The following is a 17,634-nucleotide window of genomic DNA, read 5'->3' on the forward strand; positions in this document are numbered from 1 at the left end:
GAATAAAGTTAAGAGTAAATGTGAATAAGAGCAAGGTAATTAGGTACAGTAGGGTTGAGGGTCAAGTCAGTTGGGAGGTAAGTTTGAATGGAGAAAAACTGGAGGAAGTAAAGTGTTTTAGATATCTGGGAGTGGATCTGGCAGCGGATGGAACCATGGAAGCGGAAGTGAATCATAGGGTGGGGGAGGGGGCGAAAATCCTGGGAGCCTTGAAGAATGTATGGAAGTCGAGAAAATATCTCGGAAAGCAAAAATGGCTATGTTTGAAGTAATATTGGTTCCAACAATGTTGTATGGTTGCGAGGCGTGGGCTATGGATAGAGTTGTAGGCAGGAGGGTGGATGTGCTGGAAATGAGATGTTTGAGGACAATATGTGGTGTGAGGTGGTTTGATCGAGTAAGTAATGCAAGGGTAAGAGAGATGTGTGGAAATAAAAAGAGCGTGGTTGAGAGAGCAGAAGAGGGTGTTTTGAAATGGTTTGGGCACATGGAGAGAATGAGTGAGGAAAGATTGACCAAGAGGTAATATGTGTCGGAGGTGGAGGGAACGAGAAGTGGGAGACCAATTGGAGGTGGAAAGATGGAGTGAAAAAGATTTTGTGTGATCGGGGCCTGAACATGCAGGAGGGTGAAAGGCGTGCAAGGAATAGAGTGAATTGGATCGATGTGGTATACCGGGGTTGACGTGCTGTCAATGGATTGAATTAGGGCATGTGAAGCGTCTGGGGTAAACCATGGAAAGTTCTGTCTAGCCTAGATGTGGAAAGGGAGCTGTGGTTTCGGGCATTATTACATGACACCCAGAGACTGAGTGTGAACGAATGGGGCCTTTGTTGTCTTTTCCTAGCGCTACCTCGCACACATGAGGGGGGAGGGGGATGTTATTCCATGTGTGGCGAGGTGGCGATGGGAATAGTTAAAGGCAGACAGTATGAATTATGTACATGTGTATATATGTATATGTTTGTGTGTGTATATATATGTGTACATTGAGATGTATAGGTATGTATATTTGCGTGTGTGGATGTGTATGTATATACATGTGTATGGGGACGGATTGGGCCATTTCTTTCGTCTGTTTCCTTGCGCTACCTCGCAAATGCGGGAGACAGCGACAAAGCAAAATAATGATAATAATGATATATATATATATATATATATATATATATATATATATATATATATATATATATATATATATATATGTTTTAGATATCTGGGAGTGGATGAGGCAGCGGATGGAACCATGGAAGCGGAAGTGGATCATAGGGTGGGGGAGGGGGCGAAAATTCTGGGGGCCTTGAAGAATGTGTGGAAGTCGAGAACATTATCTCGGAAAGCGGAAATGGGTATGTTTGAAGGAATAGTGGTTCCAACAATGTTGTATGGTTGCGAGGCGTGGGCTATGGATAGAGTTGTGCGCAGGAGGATGGATGTGCTGGAAATGAGATGTTTGAGGACAATGTGTGGTGTGAGGTGGTTTGATCGAGTGAGTAACGTAAGGGTAAGAGAGATGTGTGGAAATAAAAAGAGCGTGGTTGAGAGAGCAGAAGAGGGTGTTTTGAAGTGGTTTGGGCACATGGAGAGAATGAGTGAGGAAAGATTGACCAAGAGGATATATGTGTCGGAGGTGGAGGGAACGAGGAGAAGAGGGAGACCAAATTGGAGGTGGAAAGATGGAGTGAAAAAGATTTTGTGTGATCGGGGCCTGAATATGCAGGAGGGTGAAAGGAGGGCATGGAATAGAGTGAATTGGAGTGATGTGGTATACCGGGGTTGACGTGCTGTCAGTGGATTGAATCAAGGCATGTGAAGCGTCTGGGGTAAACCATGGAAAGCTGTGTAGGTATGTATATTTGCGTGTGTGGACGTATGTATATACATGTGTATGGGGGGGGGGGTTGGGCCATTTCTTTCGTCTGTTTCCTTGCGCTACCTCGCAAACGCGGGAGACAGCGACAAAGTATAAAAAAAAAAAAAAATATATATATATATATATATATATATATATATATATATATATATATATATTTATATATATATATATTTCTTTCTTTCTTTCACACTATTCGCCATTTCCCGCATTAGCAAGGCAACGTTAAGAACAGAGGACTGGGCCTCTGAGGGAATATCCTCACCTGGCCCCCTTCTCTGTCCCTTCTCTTGGAAAGTTAAAAAAAAAAAAAAAAAAAGGCGACTAGAGGGAACGGGAGCGAAGGGCCAGAAATCCTCCCCTCTTTGTATTTTAACTTTCTAAAATGGGAAACAGAAGAAGGAGTCACGCGGGGAGTGCTCATCCTCCTCGAAGGCTCAGATTGGGGTGTCTAAATGTGTGTGGATGTAACCAAGATGTGAAAAAAGGAGAGATAGGTAGTATGTTTGAGGAAAGGAACCTGGATGTTTTGGCTCTGAGTGAAACGAAGCTCAATGGTAAAGGGGAAGTGGTTTGGGAATGTCTTGGGAGTAAAGTCAGGGGATAGTGAGAGGACAATAGCAAGGGAAGGAGTAGCACTACTCCTGAAACAGGAGTTGTGGAAGTATGTGATAGAATGTAAGAAAATTAATTCTAGATTAATATGGGTAAAACTGGAAGTTGATGGAGAGAGATGGGTGATTATTGGTGCTTATGCACCTGGGCATGAGAAGAAAGATCAAGAGAGGCAAGTGTTTTTGGAGCAGCTGAATCAGTGTGTTAGTGGTTTTGATGCACAAGACCGGGTTATAGTGATGGGTGATTTGAATGCAAAGGTAAGTAATGTGGCAGTTGAGGGAATAATTAGTATACATGGGGTGTTCAGTGTTGTAAATGGAAATGGTGAAGAGCTTGTAGATTTATGTGCTGAAAAAGGACAGGTGGTTGGGAATACCTGGTTTAAAAAGCGAGATATACATAAGTATACGTATGTAAGTAGGAGAGATGGCCAGAGAGCGTTATTGGATTACGTGTTAATTGACAGGCGCGCGAAAGAGAGACTTTTGGATGTTAATGTGCAGAGAGGTGCAAATGGAGGGATGTCTGATCATTATCTTTTGGAGGCGAAGAAGAAGATTTGTATGGGTTTTTAGAAAAGAAGAGAGAATGTTGGGGTGAAGAGGTTGGTGAAGTAAGTGAGCTTGGGAAGGACACTTGTGTGAGGAAGTACCAGGAGAGACTGAGTACAGAATGGAAAAAGGTGAGAACAAAGGAGGTAAGGGGAGTGTTGGAGGAATGGGATGTAGTTAGGGGAGCAGTGATGGCTTGCGCAAAAGATACCTGTGGCATGAGAAGTGTGGGAGGTGGGTTGATTAGAAAGGGTAGTGAGTGGTGGGATGAAGAAGTAAGATTATTAGTGAAAGAAAAGAGAGGCATTTGAACGATTTTTTGCAGGAAAAAATGCAAATGAGTGGGAGATAAATAAAAGAAAGAGGCAGGAGGTCAAGAGAAAGGTGCAAGAGGTGAAAAAGAGGGCAAATGAGAGTTGGGGTGAGAGAGTATCATTAAATTTTAGGGAAATAAAAAGATGTTCTGGAAGAAGGTAAATAAAGTGCGTAAGACAAGGGAGCAAATGGGAACTTCAGTGAAGGGGGCTAATGGGGAGGTGATAACAAGTAGTGGTGATGTGAGAAGGAGATGGAGTGAGTATTTTGAAGGTTTGTTGAATGTGTTTGATGATAGAGTGGCAGATATAGGGTGTTTTGGTCGAGGTGGTGTGCAAAGTGAGAGGGTTAGGGAAAATGATTTGATAGACAGGGAAGAGGTAGCAAAAGCTTTCCGGAAGATGAAAGCCGGCAAGGCAGCGGGTTTGGATGGTATTGCAGTGGAATTTATTAGAAAAGGGGGTAACTGTATTGTTGACTGGTTGGTAAGGTTATTTAATGTATGTATGATTCATGGTGAGGTGCCCGAGGATTGGCGGAATGCTTGCATAGTGCCATTGTACAAAGGCAAAGGGGATAAGAGTGAGTGCTCAAATTACAGAGGTATACGTTTCTTGAGTATTCCTGGTAAATTATATGGGAGGGTTTTGATTGAGAGGGTGAAAGCATGTATAGAGCATCAGATTGGGGAAGAGCAGTGTGGTTTCAGAAGCGTTAGAGGATGTGTGGATCAGGTGTTTGCTTTGAAGAATGTATGTGAGAAATACTTAGAAAAGCAAATGGATTTGTATATAGCATTTTTGGATCTGGAGAAGGTATATGATAGAGTTGATAGAGATGCTCTGTGGAAGGTACTAAGAATATATGGTGTGGGAGGCAAGTTGTTAGAAGCAGTGAAAAGTTTTTATCGAGGATGTAAGGCATGTGTACGTGTAGAAAGAGAGGAAAGTGATTGGTTCTCAGTGAATGTAGGTTTGCGGCAGGGGTGTGTGATGTCTCCATGGTTGTTTAATTTGTTTATGGATGGGGTTGTTAGGGAGGTGAATGCAAGAGTTTTGGAAAAGAGGGGAAGTATGAAGTCTGTTGTGTATGAGAGAGCTTGGGAAGTGAGTCAGTTGTTGTTCGCTGATGATACAGCACTGGTGGCTGATTCATGGGAGAAACTGCAGAAGCTGGTGACTGAGTTTGGTAAAGTGTGTGAAAGAATAAAGTTAAGAGTAAATGTGAATAAGAGCAAGGTAATTAGGTACAGTAGGGTTGAGGGTCAAGTCAGTTGGGAGGTAAGTTTGAATGGAGAAAAACTGGAGGAAGTAAAGTGTTTTAGATATCTGGGAGTGGATCTGGCAGCGGATGGAACCATGGAAGCGGAAGTGAATCATAGGGTGGGGGAGGGGGCGAAAATCCTGGGAGCCTTGAAGAATGTGTGGAAGTCGAGAAAATATCTCGGAAAGCAAAAATGGCTATGTTTGAAGTAATATTGGTTCCAACAATGTTGTATGGTTGCGAGGCGTGGGCTATGGATAGAGTTGTAGGCAGGAGGGTGGATGTGCTGGAAATGAGATGTTTGAGGACAATATGTGGTGTGAGGTGGTTTGATCGAGTAAGTAATGCAAGGGTAAGAGAGATGTGTGGAAATAAAAAGAGCGTGGTTGAGAGAGCAGAAGAGGGTGTTTTGAAATGGTTTGGGCACATGGAGAGAATGAGTGAGGAAAGATTGACCAAGAGGTAATATGTGTCGGAGGTGGAGGGAACGAGAAGTGGGAGACCAATTGGAGGTGGAAAGATGGAGTGAAAAAGATTTTGTGTGATCGGGGCCTGAACATGCAGGAGGGTGAAAGGCGTGCAAGGAATAGAGTGAATTGGATCGATGTGGTATACCGGGGTTGACGTGCTGTCAATGGATTGAATTAGGGCATGTGAAGCGTCTGGGGTAAACCATGGAAAGTTCTGTCTAGCCTAGATGTGGAAAGGGAGCTGTGGTTTCGGGCATTATTACATGACACCCAGAGACTGAGTGTGAACGAATGGGGCCTTTGTTGTCTTTTCCTAGCGCTACCTCGCACACATGAGGGGGGAGGGGGATGTTATTCCATGTGTGGCGAGGTGGCGATGGGAATAGTTAAAGGCAGACAGTATGAATTATGTACATGTGTATATATGTATATGTTTGTGTGTGTATATATATGTGTACATTGAGATGTATAGGTATGTATATTTGCGTGTGTGGATGTGTATGTATATACATGTGTATGGGGACGGATTGGGCCATTTCTTTCGTCTGTTTCCTTGCGCTACCTCGCAAATGCGGGAGACAGCGACAAAGCAAAATAATGATAATAATGATATATATATATATATATATATATATATATATATATATATATATATATATATATATATATCCCTGGGGATAGGGGAGAAAAAATACTTCCCACGTATTCCCTGCGTGTCGTAGAAGGCGACTAAAAGGGAAGGGAGCCGGGGGCTGGAAATCCTCCCCTCTCGTTTTTTTTTTTTTTTTTTTCCAAAAGAAGGAACAGAGAAGGGGGCTAGGTGAGGGTATTCCCTCAAAGGCCCAGTCCTCTGTTCTAAACGCTACCTCGCTATCGCGGGAAATGGCGAATAGTATGAAAAAAAAATATATATATATACATATATATGTACGTATATATATATATATATATATATATATATATATATATATATATATATATATATATATATATATATATATATATATATATATATATATATACGAATAAAGTGCATATGGACGCGCATAGAACATACAAACCTCCAACAGCCAGGATCGAACCCGGGACACCTGTGTCACAGGCCATAGCCTAGCGGTAGCATTCCTGCCTTTAGCACAAGGGTCCCTGGCTCGATCCTGGCTGTTGGAGATTTATATATATGTATATATATATATATATATATATATATATATATATATATATATATATATATATATATATATATATATACATACATAACGTAGAAATTGTCTAAACATTCATTTTATCCGTCATTTAGTAACTGACAAAATATATTTATTTAGAATAGATGAAAACGAGGAAGAATGTGAAGAAGAAAAAAAGACACCGAAGAAGAGGTATCCATAAAATTCTAGAGACTGAAATGCAGTGCAGCAATCATTCAAAAACTTTTAAACGACAGAGAAGTGGATACTCCTTGAGATATGAAACGGATACTTATTGACACATGAACTGAATACCTCTTGTCACACGTAGCAGACACTTCTTGACACATAAAGCCTTCGAAGCGTTCGTTAGTCATTTGTTGTTCCTCAAGACTCTAGCCCTTTTAGAAAAAAGATGTTTGATTTTCTCATTTGAAGTACAGCACACCTTATTGCGACATCTGAGACCAAGCTGAATATTTTTCAATCTTTTGTTTCATCAATGTCAACCGTCATTATACTTTCATTACCAACTCAACCATTTTATTCCCCACTCAAAATAACCTTGTTTCTAAACCTCGCAACATCATTATCAAAACACGAAGACATGATCAACATTAATACCGAATTCTAGCCATTATACGTCTAACAAACAATTGTACACATGAACATTGCGTAAATTGTAGACAAACAAGTAAGTCAATCCACTTGTAGCAATTTAGAACCAACAGTAGAATTGCTAGGAATAGACCAGACCCATTTATATTGTCACATTAACTGTGAAATAACATGTAAGATTTACCTTCGCAAATCTAGTGTATCTTCGGGGATAATGAACATGGCTTTCAACATTTTGTACGTCCAGTGTGAGAGAAGGATATGCTGGATTTGGTCGAGTGGAAGATGAGAGAGTAGCAGAAGCCTCGTATCCCAAACTAGGAGGCGACTTCGCAGTGACTGCTCGGCGAAGGTGGCCAGGAAGCTGAGGTCATCACTCATCAACAAAACCGTCACATACCACGACCGACGGCGCAACTGGCCACGATAAAGTTAAGAAGAAAAAGACATACAGTTTATATAATGAACTATTTCATGTTAGTACAATTGTATGAAAATTTGTATTCGTGAATTCTGATGCCCATTCAGAGCCTTCATCCTTTTGTTTTCTTGAATCAGTGAACAAAATAGCCGTCGATTATATATAACGGTACATAACTAGTAAGCACTTTTATTCACCTTTATCACACCAAATACTGACACGTAACTGCCACCGAAAAGTTCTGAGGACATGCTGATTGAAAGATTATTTTTTCATCTTTATGATAAGCTGAAGGGGAAATGAGAAAATTTAGTTTATTCATCATGAGTAGTTTTCTAAGAGTTAACAGTAGTTTTAATCTTAGGAAAAATCTCACATCGTTGTTTCACGCAACCTCATGAAAAATGACCAGTTCAAAGGAAGTCATTGGTGGTTTTGCTCTTCAACTTTTGATTCCCTCGGTTCTATAATAGCAAACCCACAACGAAAATTGGCTTTAGTGACCTGACCATCAAAGATCGTATCTACAGTCTGATGGCAAATAGAATGGAAAATTTCTCTCACATAAGGTGTAGATAAAAGCAGCAAGCAGACTACGAAGTGTAATTTCTGTAAATAGAGGGTTAACAGAACCTCGCAAGGAATCGTTGACATCTTCGATGTATTCTTAAATTCTATCTTCAGCAGAAGTAGTATTGAACTTGAAGAAATATCTGGGGCTTGGAATTAAGTCTGAGACCAGATGCCTCTTTATCACAATTTCATCTTCTTAGAGCAGGGGATCCTAAACAACGGCCTGTGGGTCAAATCCGACCCACAATATATCCTCTTGTACTAAGATTGATGAAAGAACTAGTCGCTTTTAATACCAAATGACAGGATAAGAAGAGTGGACAACTGTGTAGTTTTTCTTCATATAAAAACTAAGCAATGCTTCATGGTGAAACATCTAAATTGTCTTATGAAAGATTTCATGCATTCCAAGTGACCGATTGAATCTCTCTTCATAGCATCTGTATGATTGTGTCTCTCAGCCGATGATACTTACATGTTTCTGGTACCAGACACATACTTACCCTGTGAACTGTGGCTGATGGATGCCTACCCTTGTTATGTGTGTGAACATCAAAAATTTCACTTTACTTTTTCTTGCATCAAACTGATAAAAGATAGAATGCGGATTTATGGTTTTAACAATACGCCGCTTACAAACGATGAAAAAGTAAAGGTCTGTATGGCACAAAGCTTCATTCATTAAGTAAGAGGTTATTCTCGATATGCAATACGTGACAAGCAGACACCAGAATACTGAACTGGCAACGCAACTTGCAATCAACAGTCCTATGATACTATTTGTGTTTCACGGGAAGAGTTTTTACACTCGTCTTCCCCGTCTTCTTAACTTTGTATATATGTACAGTGTCTTTGCTGCTATGTATGTATGCGCGCACGCTCACGCACACACACACACACACACACCCTAGCTTATGTCAGATACCCATTCTATCGACCAGTCCTTTGGGAGGATGAACAGCAGGATGTACTGTGGCTCGGCTGCAGCGACTAGGATTCGAACTTATGCGGGTTTGATCCTACTAGGTGGTCCGTGCATGCAAGGCGGTCAGTAACGCTAACCGCTACACTGCAGAGGTGCAAATGATTTTTACTTCAAAAATAACACAGACTATCAAGAACAGTAAACTTCTAATAACCTGAGCTCGAGTGTATGTGTTCCTAACCCGTGGGTTTTCTAGAGGATACATCACCGTGAATTATTTGTTGCTGATAAGAGTTTGATTATTAAACTCTTATAAGTAATGCTGAACCACAGTGAGGAGTGTCGTTCTGTCGCAGTCCTTTACTTTACCATATTTCTGCTTTCCAGCATAATATAGAATTGCACCTAAAAAATGAGTAGAGAGTGAGTGTTGAGTTTTTAAAGAACAGTGTATCAATGACTATTTTCTTGTGCAATACCAAAACAAAGGAATATGTCTTATCAGCGAAGTATTCGTCATAGTGTGCAAAGAAATTACGTGACCAAGTATTTGAAAAAGTATGGAGCATTGTTCTTCCTATCAATTCTATCATATGCCTTCTCTAGATCCATAAATGCTACATACAAATCCATTTGCTTTTCTAAGTATTTCTCACATACATTTTTCAAAGAAAACACCTGGTCATCACATCCTCTACCACTTCTGAAACCACACGGCTCTCCCCCAGTCTGATGCTCTGTACATGCCTTCACCCTCTCAGTCAATACCCTCCCATATAATTTCCCAGAAATACTCAACAAACTTATACCTCTGTAATTTGAGCACTCACTCTTATCTCCTTTGCCTTTGTACAGTGACACTATGCAAGCATTCCGCCAATCCTCAGGCACCTCACCATGAGTCATGCATACATGAATAACCTTACCAACCAGTCAACAATACAGTCACCCCCTTTTTTAATAAATTCCACTGCAATACCATCCAAACCCGCTGCCTTGCCGACTTTCATCTTCCGCAAAGCTTTTAATACCTCTTCTTTGTTTATCAAATTATTCTCCGTAACTCTCTCACTTTGCACACCACCTCGACCAAAACACCCTATATCTGCAACTCTATCATCAAACACATTCAACAAACCTTCAAAATACTCACTCCATCTCCTTCTCACATCACCACTACTTGTATCACCTCCCCATTAGCCCCCTTCACTGATGTTCCCATTTGTTCCCTTGTCTTACGCACTTTATTTACCTCTTTCCAAAACATCTTTTTATTCTCCCTAAAATTTAATGATACTCTCTCTACCCAACTCTCATTTGCCCTCTTTTTCGCCTCTTGCACCTTTCTCTTGACCTCCTGTCTCTTTCTTTTATACATCTCCCACTCATTTGCATTTCTTCCCTACAAAAATCGCACAAATGCCTTTCTCTTCTTCTTCACTAATAATCTCATTTCTTCATCCCACCACTCACTACCCTTTCTCATCTGCCTACCTCCCACGCTTCTCATGCCACAAGCATCTTTTGCACAAGCCATCACTGCTTCCCTAACTACATCCCATTCCTCCCCCACTCCCCTTGCGTCCTTTGTTCTCACCTTTTTCCATTCTGTACCCAGTCTCTCTTGGTACTTCCTCACATAAGTCTCCTTCCCAAGCTCACTTACTCTCACCACTCTCTTCACCCCAACATTCTCTCTTCTTTTTTGAAAACCTCTACAAATCTTCACCTTCATCTCCACAAGATAATGATCAGACATCCCTCCAGTTGCACCTATCAGCACATTAACATCCAAAAGTCTCTCTTTTGCTCGCCTATTAATTAACACGTAATCCAATAATGCTCTCTGGCCATCTCTCCTACTTACATACTTCATATTCTTAATCTAATGTAATTATGAGTGATTTGTAAGATGCGCTGGTCTCTTGTATGGGTGTTCTGTTTTATGTTTCTGTCTTATATGTCCCTCAGTGATAGTTAACATTAGGACGTCTCGTGTTCTTTTTTAAGAGAACTGGCTTTTGATTTAGATGGGTTAGTATTGTTACAGGGAGTGTCAAGTAAGTTTCAAGTGTCTGTTGTGGGTATAAAGTTTTGGTTTTGATGGACTTAACGGGATGGCGTGGTAAGAAAACATTCATATGTTAAATTTCTGTTGCATTGTTTGTTTATGAAGTTAGTGAAGACAAGGAAAATCCGTTGGTGATGAAGATGTTTTTGCTGAATCCTGCTTTCTTGTTGTACCTTGTTTTCGTTTGTTCAATATGTATCTGGCTGAGCCTAAATTTCCTTCTATGTCGCCGGTTAAGAGTAGAAGGACGACTGTAATTGGTCGAAACATCACACACCGAGCAGAAGACTGGAATAAGGGGACAACGAGATCCTGGCAAATAAGGATCTAAGATGGCTTGAGGTTTCATCCAAACCCAAGGAATGTTGGGTCCTTTTGCGAGGTCTGGGTTCGTGAAGATTCAGGAGGACGCACCCGCTAAGAGCACAAAGCGTATCCTTGAGGTATGTCTACCATACACATTATGACTGTAACATCACACACTGAACCTTACATACGATTCTCAACCTCATTCAACCTGTATCCTTCTATTCATCTTGACCATGGTGTATATCGAATCAGGTCACAAACGTTTCCTGGTTTAGTAAATCTCTGAAATAATTCAAAATTACATATCTTAATCAATCAATATTACGCTGGCTTTCTTATAGACTTTTATATCTACAGACTTTAAATGAAATATCCATTCAAATGCCAACTTGGTGCACAAGCATACAGTATACAGTCCTTTTTCCAAGCCATCCTGACAAGACTTCGAAGCTGTACCATTATGTTCTTTCTTTCCAATGTGACATATACGCCTTCCTGCCATAACTTACCTGTGATAGAGTAATCATCCACTTCACCAATGAGGCTTTCACATCTCATTCATTGCCCAGTCACCTAAACCTCGCCTCTTCACCGTCTTGATCTGTCCCTCTCACTTTAACTTCTCTACGTTTTTACCACCTTGCCTAATCCTGACTTTCTCCCTTCACCTTCATGACTTCACCGTCTGCTAACCTACCTGGTAGGCCTGGTCGACCGCCTGGGTGAGTGTAGCCTGAGTCATATTTGCGTCGTCAACGGCAGCTAACACCTGGAATACCGCTACCCCACACGAGGACCGCAGAGCCCTCACCTCCTGACGATGTAGAATATTGAATATCTTTATATGACACCGCCACTTACATTCAAGACCCTTCATAGGCAAGACTATGAGAACAAAGCGTGACTTCTCTTAGTAAAGCAGCATCTTTTCACAGACTGACTTAAATGCATTGAACTGCAACATTTCAAATACACTTTATCTTCCCTCGCATATGACTGAAGTTTCTTAAATACCGAATGAAGTAAATACTTGTTGCACAACACTAATGAGCTCAGAGCGTGTGCATGCCAAGTGATAATGTTGTGTTAACGTAGTAGCGAATTAGTGTAAACTGAAGGTGAGTGATAGTGTTATGTATAAAAAAGCAGATGACAATGTATATACTAATATACAGTGCAAAGTTACAAAGGAATGCAAAGGAATTCAAGCAACAACGGACAACTGTGATAGTAGAAGATATCAGAAACTCAGAGATTACTGTGGTAAGAAATTTATAAACATGTTTCAAAGGGAAAATACTGCAAACTTTTCACTTGAAGAGAGATATTGACAATTCTTTTCTTAAGCTTTATCGCTGGTACTGTTTTCAACCACTCTTATTGATCAATCATTCGATATGTTTACAATCCTGTTGAGGGAAAGCAATTCGCCCCAGCCAATGTAACAGATTTGCCCATGAGTTTTTATTCATTACTGGGAATGAGATTAGACGAATCGAGCCTTAAGTAGCTCGTTAGATCAAAATTGTCAACGCACTTAAACAATATGAAGAACTGTATTACCCTTCCTTAACCTTTACTTTCCAAAGCTTAATTGATGCATGTCGTTTAGCTAGCACTCATAGGAATTGTTTCTCCTTCTGGGAATCATCTTGATAGCTTGACACTGTACTCTCTCTATGCCTTCTGTCTATGCCTTATTCTAAGAAGAGTAACCAAAACTGAACACATTATTTTAGATGATGAATATTAAAGAGCGGGGATGATTTCCGTTGATTCAAAATCGTGCCCAACCTGTGAATCGCAGAATTTCGTGCACAGATTACTTAGCTTTAGGTCGCTAGAAATTATTCTGCCTAAGTGTTTTTTCCAGTTACCCATCATAGTTCAACAGGACACATAATCTAGCTTGTCTTCTCGTTTTTACTACCGATATGCAAAACTATATTGATCCATATTAAAATTCATTGTCACCTAGGAGCCAATTCCTTCAGTTTGTCTATGCCAGTTTGAACCAACAGATGTCCAATTTCTCTTGTAGATTCATTTCTAAGCTTGGTATCGTCTTCAAATTTCGGTATCTTACAAAGCAGCCCATATCACTATCACTGATTTATATGAGAAAGAGACCCGTTTCCAAGACTTTGTTAAGTCTAATCATTCCGAGACTTGACCATTAATTACCCTTTTTAGCGGCTAGTCAACCAATTTTCTTCCCGCCAAAGTACAAAATCATCTATACCATGAGATTCAACTTTTGTTAGTAGCCTTTAGATCAGATCTTTATCACATGCTCTTTGAAAATCTAGATAGATGATATCATCTGCTTTACTTTCATCATACATGTTGTTTATATCATGACCAATTGTGTTAAAAAGCCATGCAGAGAATCGTTCATTAAGTAATGGTCATCTAAATGGTTTACGTTTTTCCCCCAAACTATGATTTTCAAAAGTTGTTCAACGACAGACGTTACGGTTATTGGAGGATACTTTCCGGGTAGTGACTTAATACCTTCATTGAATGTCGCTGATACTGGCAAACTTCCACTCCTATAGAGCTTTCCTCGTAGGAAGTGACTTATTCAAAAGGACAGTCAAGGGCTTAGCTATCTTATTTCATTGTCCACGAATGAACCGTATCAGGGTCTGCCTATTCATCTATTTTCATGACTTTTATCACTGTGAACATATCTTCATCAACATTATTTCAACATGTCGTGGAACGTTTATCTTTCCTAGCAATGAAACTGGACCCGAGGCTCGAACTGTCTTTAACTAAGTCATCATTTCCGTATTTGATGGACCATTAGACTGGTTAGTAAGTCTCGTGTTTCTAACATGAAGTTCTCTTGGGTTCTTTTATTTTCAGCAATATAGGCTTCATACGTGTATTTACTTTGACGTATGTCTCATAATTTCTCTACGGAAATTTACATAATTTACTTTATCCTGTTAATCTTGAAATTGTTTATGTTACGTCAAAGAAGCTTATTCGGACACATTAGTACAGAGGAAAACAGCAGAAATGCCTAACATAGGTATAAAATGAAGCATATAAAATGCAGTGTGCATATTCAGAATTTCTCAACTGTCGCACCACCAGGCTATAATTGAGCATAAGTTTCTCTGCTGCCGGTACTCTCGATGGCCCTCTCGGACTTTTTGTTCCGTACATCACTTTCTCTTTAACGTCCTCCATTTCTCTCAACCTTGCAGACACGATATCTATAACTTTATTCGTCATCCTCTAACGTGGTCCTTCTGGAGAAATTTCACCCTCCGGCTGTTGGTTGCAGGGCTTTAACAAGTATATCCCTCTTACCATCCTTCTAACTTGACCATCTACCTCAACTGACCTTTCTACAAACGACAGATACTATTCATTTCTGAAATGAATCCTGGTATTGATAATCCTTAGCCTTCTCATTCACACGATCTCCTTCATTAGTCTTTATCCGCCAGATATTTGAAATAATCCGTCCACTGTTACTTTTACTTTTCAATTTCTCTGGTCAACATAGTCGTTACTAATTCTTCCCTGATGGTCTTTGTAATCCTCTGCATTATATATCATGTTGTCCCATATTTGGATCGTCATTCATAAATTCTCTCTCTACTGCTAAACCTAACATCCTTACCTTTTCACATTAACTCTCAAGTTTCTCCTTTCACACACTGTCCTAAAATCACAAATCAGCTTCTGCAGTATCAAATTCGAATCTGCTACCATGGCCGTGTCATCAAAAAAATTAGTGATTGACTCACGCAAATCCTTCCGTTTTTTTACGTATTTCTTAGACAATTGTTTTTCAGTGTAAACATCTTATTCATACATCCCCTACCACTCCCTCAACTGCATTACCCCTTCCCATTCAACACGTGTTGTGCATGACACCACCTTCTCAATCACCAATCTTCCATACAAATTACCAAATACATTTGATAGACTTACACATATGTAATTGAAACATTCATCTTTGTCCTCCTTGCCTTTATACATTGGCATCATACAGGCATTTTGCCAATCCTCAGCCAGCTCACCATGAGCTGTACATATGCCAAAAATCCAAACTAATCAATCACTTCATCATTACCTGTTATCACTTCTCATTTTGCCCCTTCACCGATGTTCCCATTTGTTCTGTTGAGTTTCGTACATATGTATCTCCTTCCAAAACATCTTTTATTCTCCCTAAAGTTTAATGATGCTATTTCACCCTAACTCTCATTTGACCTCTTTTTCAACCCTTGCATCTTTCTCTCGGCCTCCTGCCGATTTTCTTAAACATCTACCAACCATTTGCACTCCATCCCTGTAAGTGCCATCTAAACACCTTTCTTTTCTCTTTCAATAGCAACTTTACCTCTTCATTCGACCGCTCACTACCCTTTCTAACCTACCTACCCACCACCTTTCGCATGCCACATGCATCTTTGACACATGCCATCATTGCCTGTCTAAATACCTCCCATTCCTCATCCACTCCCCTCACGTCATTGCTCTCATCTTTTGCCATTCTACACTCAGTCTCTCCTGGTACTTCCTCACACAAGTCTCCCTTCCAAACTCACTTACACCACTCTCTTCTCCCCAACATTTTCTCTTCTTTTATGAAAACCTCCACAAATCTTTACCTTCCCCTTCACAAGATAGTGATCAGAAATCCCTCCAGCTGCCTCTCTCAGCACATTAACATCCAAGTCTCTTTCATACGCCTATTACATAACACATAATCCAATAATTCCCTTTGACCATCTCCCTTACTTACATACGTATACTCATGTACGTCTTTTTTCTACGCTGGCCCACAAGCTCTCCACCGTTTCCGTTCACAACACTGATACCCAGTGTACAACAATTACACCCTCAACTGCCGCATTACTCACCTTCGCATTCAAATCACTCATCACTATAACCCGGTCTCGTGCATCAAAGCTGCTGACACACTCACTCACCTGCCCCCAAAACACTTGCGTCTCATGATCTTTCTTCTCATAACCAGGTGCGTAAGCACCAATAATCACCCATTCATCTCCACCCACTTTCAATTTTGCCCATATCAATCTAGAATTTACTTTCTTACACTTCATCACACATTCCCACAACTTCTGCTTCAATATATATACTGAAGGTTTGTTGAATGTGTTTGATGCTAGAGGAGGAGATATAGGGTGTTTTCGTCGAGCTGGTGTGCGAAGTGAGAAGGTCAGGGAGAATGGTTTGGTTAAGAGAGAAGATGTAGTGAAAGCTTTGCGGAAGATGAAATCCGGCAAGGTGGCGGTTTGGATGGCATTGCAGTGGAACTTATCAAGAAAGGGGATGGCTGTGTTGTTGATTGGTTGGTAAGGATATTCAATTTATGCATGGACGATGGTGAAGTGCCTGAGGATTGGCGAAATGCGTGCATGGTACCACTGTAGAAAGGCAAAGGGGATAAAGGTGAATGTTCAAACTACAGAAGCATAAGTTTGAGTATTCCTGAGAAATTATATGGGAGGGTATTGATTGAGAGGGTGAAAGTATGTACAGAGCGTCAGATTGGCAGAGAGCAGTGTGGTTTCAATAGTGGTAGAGGACGTGTGGATCAGGTATTTGCTTTGAAGAATGTGTGAGAAATACTTAGAAAACAGATTGATTTTTACGTAGCATATATGGATCCGGAAAAGGCATACGATAGGGTTGATAGAGATGCTTTGTGGAAGTCTTAAGAGCATATAGTATGGGAGGTAAGCTGCTAGAAGCAGTGAAATTTTTTTACCATGGATGTAATACATGTGCACGAGTAGGAAGAGAGGCGAGTAATTGGTTCCCACTGAAGGTCGGTCTGCGGCAGACGTGAGTGATCCCCATGGCTGTTTAATTTGTTTATGGATCGGGTGGTTAAGGAGGTGACAGCAAAAGTTTTGGAGAGAGGGGCGAGAGTGCAGTCTGTTAGGGATGAGAGGGCTTGGGAAGTGAGTCAGTTGTTCGACGACGATACATCTCTGGTAGCTGATTCGAGGGAGAAACTGCAGAAGTTGGTGACTGCGTTTGGAAAAGTGTGTGAAAGAGAAAATTCAGAGTAAATGTGAATAAGAGCAAGGTTATCAATTGGAATATAAGTTTGAATGGAGAAAGTTGAAGGAAGTGAAGTGTTTTAGATATCTGGGAGTGGACTTAGCAGCATATGGAACCATGGAAGCGGAAGTGGGTCACAGGGTGGGGGAGGGGGCGAAGGTTCTGGGAGCGATGAAGAATGTGTGGAAGGAGAAAACGTTATTTCGGAGAGTAAAAATGGGTATGTTTGAAGGGATAGTAGTTCCAACAATAATACATGCTTGCGAGGCATGAGCTATAGATAAGGTTGTACAGAGGAGGGTGGATATGTTGCAAATGAAATGTTTGAGGACAATATGTTGTGTGAGGTGGTTTGTTTGAACAAGTAATGAAAGGGTAAG

General features: G+C 40.5%; 1 protein-coding gene and 1 long non-coding RNA gene across 2 annotated transcripts in view; both read right to left on the minus strand.

The window, feature by feature from the left end:
- The window catches only part of SLO2 (slowpoke 2), a 1,142,188-nt gene that overhangs the window by 154,168 nt on the left and 970,386 nt on the right, over positions 1-17,634 (minus strand).
- LOC139764465 (uncharacterized) overlaps positions 11,892-17,634 on the minus strand; it is a 34,247-nt gene continuing 28,504 nt past the window's right edge. Inside the window, exon 4 of the long non-coding RNA XR_011716381.1 lies at positions 11,892-12,008. This is a non-coding gene — a long non-coding RNA (uncharacterized lncRNA). The remainder of the gene's footprint in view (positions 12,009-17,634) is intronic.

The sequence above is a fragment of the Panulirus ornatus genome, chromosome 50 (genome assembly GCF_036320965.1).
Source record: "Panulirus ornatus isolate Po-2019 chromosome 50, ASM3632096v1, whole genome shotgun sequence".
Classification (NCBI taxonomy): Eukaryota; Metazoa; Arthropoda; class Malacostraca; order Decapoda; family Palinuridae; genus Panulirus; species Panulirus ornatus.